Source organism: Scyliorhinus torazame, chromosome 14 (assembly GCF_047496885.1).
Source record: "Scyliorhinus torazame isolate Kashiwa2021f chromosome 14, sScyTor2.1, whole genome shotgun sequence".
NCBI classification, from domain to species: domain Eukaryota; kingdom Metazoa; phylum Chordata; class Chondrichthyes; order Carcharhiniformes; family Scyliorhinidae; genus Scyliorhinus; species Scyliorhinus torazame.
In genome coordinates this window covers 188,481,113-188,489,578 of record NC_092720.1, presented here as the reverse complement: position 1 = coordinate 188,489,578, position 8,466 = coordinate 188,481,113, and positions in this window count along the sequence as shown.

Sequence of the window (8,466 nt, the reverse complement as noted above, 5' to 3'; positions counted from 1 at the left end):
GCAATTGATCGTGCATCAATTTATTACAGTCAGATTTTCCACAGAATGCATATCAGAATTAAGCCCGATCGCCTGCAGCTGGATCCGCACTAGACCGACGCCAGAAAAGACTTTACTCACTGGTTAGCATGTTTTGAGGCCTACATCAAGGCTGCGGACCCCGAGCCAACGGAGGCTCAGAAGATAAACGTCCTGTACTCCAGACTGAGCTCCAGCGTGTTCCCGTTGATCCAAGACGCCACAAACTACACAAAAGCAATGGAACTCCTTAAGGAACACTACGCGCAGAAGGCGAACACGCTCTTCGCCAGGCATGTACTCGCCACCCGCTCGCAACTATCTGGTGAGTCCATCGAAGACTTCTGGCGGGCCCTAATTTCACTCATCCGGGACTGGGACTGTCAGACCGTTACGGCCGCCGAACACGCGAATCTCCTCATGCGCGCTGCCTTCGTGACGGGGATTGCGTCGGACCGTATCCGAGAACGATTACTGGAAGGGAGCACGCTCGAACTGGCGGAGACGAAAACCTTGGCGCTCTCCATGACGGTCGCATCCCGTAACGCACAATTGTACCCTTCCCGCCGCGCTGCCCACCCTTCTACTCCTTGCTACCCCTCCGGGACCCCGCCACCGACCTCCTCAACCGGGGCCCTGCCTTCCCAATACGCCTGCGCCGCACGCTGATCCGCGCACCCCGGGGTCCTCGCTGCTACTTCTGCGGTCAGCAGAAGCACCCCTGCCAACACTGCCCGGCCGGCACTGCAGTTTGTAAAGCCTGCAGTAAAAGGACCACTTTGCGGCGGTGTGCCAGGCCCGCGCGGTCGCTGCGATCGCACCGCTATCGCCCCCTCCCCCACGCCAGACGCACAATGGGAGCCGCCATCTTCTCCTCCCAGGTCCATGTGCAACCAATGGGCGCCGCCATCTTGTCCCCTTTCGGCCACGTGCGCCCCAAGACACAGCCATCTCGTCCCAACCCCGCAATGTGCGCACCATTGGCGCAGCCATTTTGTCCCCCGCAGGGTCTCCGGACATCTCAACATCGGAACCGCACACGCTCGCCAGCCGAAGCATCCGATGGCTACCCGCAGCTCGCTTCGATGACGCTGGACCAATCTCGCCCGCACAACCTGGCCACCGCGTCGCCGATGGTTAAAATCAACGGTCACGTGACCTCATGCCTGCTGGACTCCGGGAGCACCGAAAGCTTCGTTCACCCAGATATGGTAAGGCGCTGCTCCCTCACGGTCCACCCGGCCAATCAAAGGATCTCCCTAGCCTCCGGATCCCACTCCGTCCCGATCCGAGGTTTTTGTACAGTCACCCTCACGGTCCAGGGCGTAGAATTTAGTAACTTCCGCCTCTATGTCCTTCCTAATCTCTGCGCTACACTCCTGTCGGGCCTGGACTTCCAGTGCAACCTCCAGAGCCTCACCCTCAAATTCGGGGCGCCTTTACCCCCCTTACCGTTTGCGGCCTCGCAACCCTCCAGGTCGATCCCCCCTCCCTTTTTGCCAATCTAACTGTGGATTGCAAGCCCGTTGCCACTAGGAGCAGACGGTACAGCACCCAGGACAAGACCTTCATCAGATCCGAAGTCCAGCGGCTGCTTAAGGAGGGTATTATCGAGGCCAGCAACAGCCCCTGGAGAGCCCAAGTGGTTAAAACTGGGGAGAAACACAGGATGGTCGTGGATTACAGCCAGACCATCAATTGATGCACGCAGCTCGACGCGTACCCCCTCCCACGCATATCTGATATGGTCAATCAGATTGCGCAGTACCGGGTCTTCTCAACAATTGACCTGAAATCCGCCTACCACCAGCTCCCCATCCGGAAGTCGGACCGGCCATACACTGCCTTCGAGGCGGACGGTCGCCTCTACCACATCCTTAGGGTCCCTTTCGGTGTCACAAATGGGGTCTCGGTCTTCCAAAGAGAGATGGACCCAATGGTCGACCAGTGCGGTTTGCGGGCCACCTTTCCGTACTTAGATAATGTCACCATCTGCGGCCATGACCAGGAGGACCACGATGCCAACCTCGATAAATTCCTCCGCACTGCCAATCTTCTCAACCTGACCTACAACAAAGGGAAGTGTGTGGTCAGCACGACCCGGTTAGCCATTCTCGGCTATATAGTCCAAAACGGACTTCTCGGGTCCGACCCCGACCGCATGCGCCCCCTCATGGAACCTCCCCTCCCCCATTGCCCCAAGGCCCTCAAACGCTGCCTGGGGTTCTTTTCCTACTACGCTCAGTGGGTCCCAAACTATGCGGACAAGGCCCGCCCACTCATTCAGTCCACCCAATTCCCCCTTGCGGCCGAGGCACAACATGCTTTCGGCCGCATCAGAGCAGACATCGCCAAGGCCGGGATGCGCGTAGTGGACGAGTCACTGCCTTTCCAAGTAGAAAGCGATGCTTCAGACGTCGCCCTTGCCGCCACTCTAAACCAGGCAGGCAGACCCGTGCATTCTTTTCCCGCACCCTTCATGCCTCTGAAATTCGCCACTCATCGAAAAGGAGGCCCAAGCTATCGTGGAAGCTGTGCGGCATTGGAGGCATTACCTGGCCGGTGAGAGATTCACTCTCCTTACGGACCAACGGTTGGTAGCCTTCATGTTCAATAACACACAGCGGGGCAAGATCAAAAATGATAAAATCTTGCGGTGGAGAATCGAGCTCTCCACATACAATTACGAGATCTTGTATCGCTCCGGTGAACTCAATGAGTCCCCAGATGCCCTCTCCCGAGGTACATGTGCCAGTGCACAAGTGGACCAACTCCGGGCCCTACATGACAGCTTTTGTCACCCGGGGGTCACTCGATTGTACCATCTGGTCAAAGCTCGCAATCTGCCCTACTCCGTCGAGGAAGTAAAGACAGTCACCAGGGACTGCCAGGTCTGTGCGGAGTGCAAGCCGCACTTCTACCGGCCGGACCGTGCGCGCCTGGTGAAGGCTTCCCACCCCTTTGAACACCTCAGCGTGGATTTCAAAGGGCCCCTCCCCTCCACCGGCTGTAACACGTACATTCTCAGTGTGGTCGATGAGTACTCCAGATTCCCCTTCGCTATCCCATGCCCTGCCCTATGACGTCTGCCACCGTCATCAAGGCTCTCAGCACCATCTTCGCTCTGTTCAGTTTCCCCGCCTACATCCACAGTGACAGGGGATCCTCATTCATGAGCGATTAGCTGCGTCAGTTCCTGCTCAGCAGGGGTATAGCCTCCAGCAGGACGATCAGCTACAACCCCCAGGGAAACGGGCAAGTAGAACGGGAGAATGGGACGGTTTGGAGGGCCATCCAGCTGGCCCTACGGTCCAGGAACCTTCCAGCCTCTCGCTGGCAGGTCCACCCTGACGCTCTGCACTCCATCCGGTCACTATTGTGCACCGCCACTATTAACACACGCCATGAACGTGTTTTTACCTTCCCCAGGAAGTCCACATCCGGGGTGTCGCTCCCGACTTGGCTCGCTGCTCCAGGACTGTCCGACTCCACAAGGCGGACCCCTTGGTGGACAGGGTTCACCTGCTCCACGCCAACCCTCAATATGCCTACGTTGAGTTCCCCTACAGCCGCCAAGATATGGTCTCACTCACCGTCAGGTTCCACCCCAACACACACCCCCACCAATATGCCCCCCCCCACCTCCCACCGCGCCGCCAATATTGACCCCACCAGACCACCCCCCCCTCCCCTTTTCCGCACAAGAGGGTGAAGAGGACTTCTGCACGCTCCCGGAGTTCCCCGGTGACTGGCCAGCATCAGTACCGCCACCACCGGTGCTACCTCCACCACCGACTTCGCCGCCGCCATTACGCCGCTCCCAATGAAGCACCAAAGCACCGGACCGGCTGAACCTTTTACAGACTCCGGACCGTCAACATGGACTTTTCTTTCCCTACCACTGTACATAATTGCACTAATTGTATATAGTTTCACGTCACCCCCGCCGGACTCATTTTTAACAGGGGGTGAATGTGGTGAACTACTGTAATAGGAGATGTAAGGTAGGACCTGCACTACAGGTTCGCCAGTAGCTCCTGCCGGCTGGCTCCGCCCACAGAGAACTGTATAAATATGCATGACCTCCAGTGCCCTGCCATTTCACCAGCTGCAGCAGGAGGCCACGCATCTGACTGTAATAAAGACACAGTTGTACCCAACTTTAGTCTTTGTGCAATTGATCGTGCATCACTAATGTAATCGTCCTTTCAGCTAGGAGTTTTTTTGTATGCTTAGATTGTTAATTCCGCACACGGACCAGTCATACAGCATATTACTGAGCGCTGTACTGAACTCTCAATTCTCAGCCATTTGGCGAAACCTGGCAATGAAGGGGGAAATTAACTCTTCTGGGTCCCTGACAGCGGTGTTGAATTTGTACTGCTGGGAGCAGAACGGTGGTGTAGTGGTTAACACTGCTGACTCACGGCGCCGAGGTCCCAGGTTCGATCCCGGCCCTGGGTCACTGTCTGTGTGGAGTTTGCACATTCTCCCTGTGTTTGCGTGGGTTTTGCCCCCACAACCCAAAGATGTGCAAGGTAGGTGGATTGAACACGCAAAATTGCCCCTTAAATTGGAAAAAATGAATTGGGTACTCTAAATTTATATATTTTTTTTAAACTCTCTGGCTCTGGGGTGCACACTGCCTGGACTCCCTGCTCCCAGGGCCCTGTGCCTTCTCCCCATTGGTCCGACTCCACATGTTCCCCTGCAATAGGCCCAGAGACAGTCATGGGGGCTGTGCCCCTTTCACGGAGCCACAATGCCATAATATTAAGAAATGTGGAGCCAAGGTAATAATAATAATTTTTATTATTGTCACAAGAAGGCTTACATTAACACTGCAATGATGTTACTGTAAAAAGCCCCTAGTTGCCACATTCCGACGCCTGTTCGGGTACACGGAGGGAGAATTCAGAAAGTCCAAATTACCTAACAGCACGTCTTTCAGGACTTGTGGGAGGAAGCCGGAGCATCCCAGAGGAAACCCACGCACACACAGGGAGAACATGCAGACGCTGCACAGACAGTGACCCAAGCCGGGAATCGAACCTAGGACCCTGGAGCGGTGAAGCAACTGTGCTAACCACTGGGCTAACGTGCCATCTTTAATTCTAGATTATTATGTAATTCAAATTTCACCATCTGCAGTGGTTGGATTTGAACCTGGGTATCCATAGCATTACTCTGGGGCCTCTGGTTTACTAGTCCAGTGACAATACCACTATGCCACTTCCTCCCCTGGAATACTCTCTACTTGCCTGGATGAGTGCAGATCCAACAACACTCAAGAAGCTTGACACCATGCAGGACAAAGCAGTCCGCTTTATTGCTCCCCCTTCCACAAACATTCACACCCTCCACCACTGACCAACAACAGCAGCCTTGTGTACCATCTACACGATGCTCTGCAGTAACTCACCAAGATTCCTTAGTGTGGTAAACCACGGTATTGCATTGTATGGCATTGTATTGTATTGTGCATACCTAGGTTTGTCCAAGCTGGCTCCGCCTGTGGCTCCTCCCCTTGGGCTTATGTATAAAGGTGGCAAGTCTCCGCCTCCGCCTAGTTCGGGTCCAGAGGCAGGAGGCTGGCTGCTTAGTGTATTAAAGCCTCAGTTACGTTCATCACTCGTCGTGTGTTATTGATGGTGTTTCACTTAGACAGAACCTTCCAAACTCACGACCACTACCATCTAGGACAATTTTTTAATTGTATTTATAAATTTAGTGTACCCAATTATTTTTTTTTCCCAATTCAGGGACAATTTAGCAAGCACATCTTTGGGTTGTGGGGGTGAAACCCACACAGACATGGGGAGAACATGCAAACTCCACACGGACAGTGACCCAGGGCCGGGATTCGAATCCGGGTGCTCAGCGCCGCAGTCGCAGTGCTATCCACTGCGCCGCATGCCGCCCTATCTAGAAGGACAATAGTAGCAGATACCTGGTGTTGCTAACTTTTGGTTGGTTCAATTGGCTCTGTTTTATAACCTTTGCTCTCGAGTCGCCAGGTATCTTTATGATACCACCACGAGGTTCAAGTTCGAGTAATGATCAATAACTCAATACACCAATTAGTAAGATTCAAATCAAAGCACATTTATTATACACAATAATCTCTACTCATGCATAAATTCTACTTTTAAGCTACTTCTACAGCTAACAGGCCTATACTTAGCTTCGGACTGGCCCACCAGGTCAGGGGAACAAATGGCCTTTCGTTCGGGTTCTGAGTCTGCGGGATTCAAAGGTTGGTACGGACTGGTAGCTAGGAGCGCCTATCTCGTAGCGAGAGTTGACTTACGGGCTCTTGGCGGCAGCTGAACCGGTCACTGTCAAGGGTTGGTTCGCATTGCTGAGTGACCCGGTCAAGAAGAACGATTTGAACTTGGGGGCTTAACTTTATAGCCCCAGGGGCTTCCCGCCTTTCAGGGCGGACCCTGTACCTGGTTCTAGGTGATTGGACTTCATTCCAATCGCTTGTTTTGATTTCTCCAATACTGGAGCGGTTCCCTGATCGATGGGCGGTCTTGAGGTGTCCGTTAACCTCTTTTGTGTTGGCTCCTGCTGGCACCGAGGAGTCTGGCTTGGCCTTGTTTAGCCTAAATGTTTTGATTGTTCCCGGGGATCGCTCATTAGTATGTAGATGGCTGCTACATTATTATGCAGATGGCTGCTTGTATCGATGCTGTCTAGGTTTTTGCAGAGTTTAATACACAGTAAACTTGCACCTGCTAGTTTCTGCCTCTTTTGGCTGAATTTCCCTGCAGCCTTTGCTGTTCTCCATTTTACGTTGGGAGTTGGCCAACCCAGGTGGCTACACTCCCTCCTTGTGATCCTAACGCGAAGCGTGAAGGATCACACAACTGCGTTGTTCTTCATTCCCTGACCCGGCGAGCACTCTTCTATGGCCTCTACACTGACCATAATTATGCAAGAACATTTTTAACTGACAATTCTGAGTGGCGCTATGTCAAACAGGGACATGCATTACAAAATAAGAAAATCGGAACCTCTAACTATCCTTAATAAACTACACTCACTCAAACATTCCATCACACTAACTTCCTAAACAATGCAAACAAAATCATAGCAGCATTATACACATTTTTCTGGCTTGGCAGTCAAGCTCAGGATTGTACAATCGCTCATGAAACATGTCTTTATTCACAACAAAAAAACGCAAACGAATGCTCTTTATTATAGATCGCGGGGGTCGGGGGTCTGGTCATATCCGAAAATAGGGGATCTTATCCTATATAACGGAGTGCAAGCGCGGTAGGCTCTCCTTCTCCATTTTCTCAGACGAATAGTCTACACGATGCAGCAGAGTGTCGCCAATACTAGTAGGGATTCTATCAAGTAGGACAGGGAGTACCAGGTTATAAACCTGTCACACCAAGATGGTGTGGTGTCGCTTGTGACTGGGCTCTGGGTACTGTGGGGAAGTGAATCATTAACGGCTGGGGGGGGGGGGTTGAGGTCAGGGGGTTCGCGTTCACGCGCAACCAAATGTCCATTATGGTGATGAGCCACGCGGAGGATGTCCTCATGGTTCTTCTTCTTTCATTTCTCGTCTCTTTTCTTCTCTTCTCTGGTCCAGGAGCTTCTGGAGTTCTGTGGGATCAAGCATAGTGTCTGTTACTTTCTTGGTTTAATAGCACATATGATAGCCTGTCTGTCCTTTAGTGCTAATTACTCCCTTTATAATTGGACACTATATGTGACTCCCTCATTTCTTTCTCTCCAAAAACCGAATTTCAGGGCAAGACACACTTACAAATACTGAACCAGTGCGAGCCGTCTCGCAGACTGTGCGGTTTACCATCCAAATGTTTGAGGATGTAAATAGCAGAGGGTTGGCAACCTAAGGGTTACCTGAAAACAAAACAAAACTTTTTGAACAAAACTTGCCGGAATGAGGTGCGTATGGACTGCAACGGGTAAGATTTGGATGGAGTCCCCGGGTAGGAATGCGACCAACGCCGTGTGTGCCCTACTCGAGCGTAGCTGACCAGAGGGGGGTTCCCAGGCAGGGCGGGTCCCAATGCCGTTTCTCCACTGCCTGAGCAACCGACAAGAACGGGCAAGAAATGTAGTCATCGTGGGGGGGTTGCCATATTGGTTCTTCCCTCGAACCAGAAGGGCAGTTACGGACGGGGGTCTGTGGTTCAGTCGACAGACAAGTTCCTCTGACCTGGCGTATGGGACATTAACAAGTCTCTGCGGACAAACTAGTTCCTCTGACTGCCAGTGGGTGTCAGAAGGGTGGTGGCGTGGAGGCGTGGAAAAAAAATTCCTGTCCAACATACAACATTTAACAGAACAAGACCAAACAACATAAAACATGCTGCAGGTTCCATCAGAAAGGACACCGTTTTCTCCCAAGCGGTTCCTTTTAAAACATCATCTGGACACCTCAGTTATCGGTTGTGAACAGGG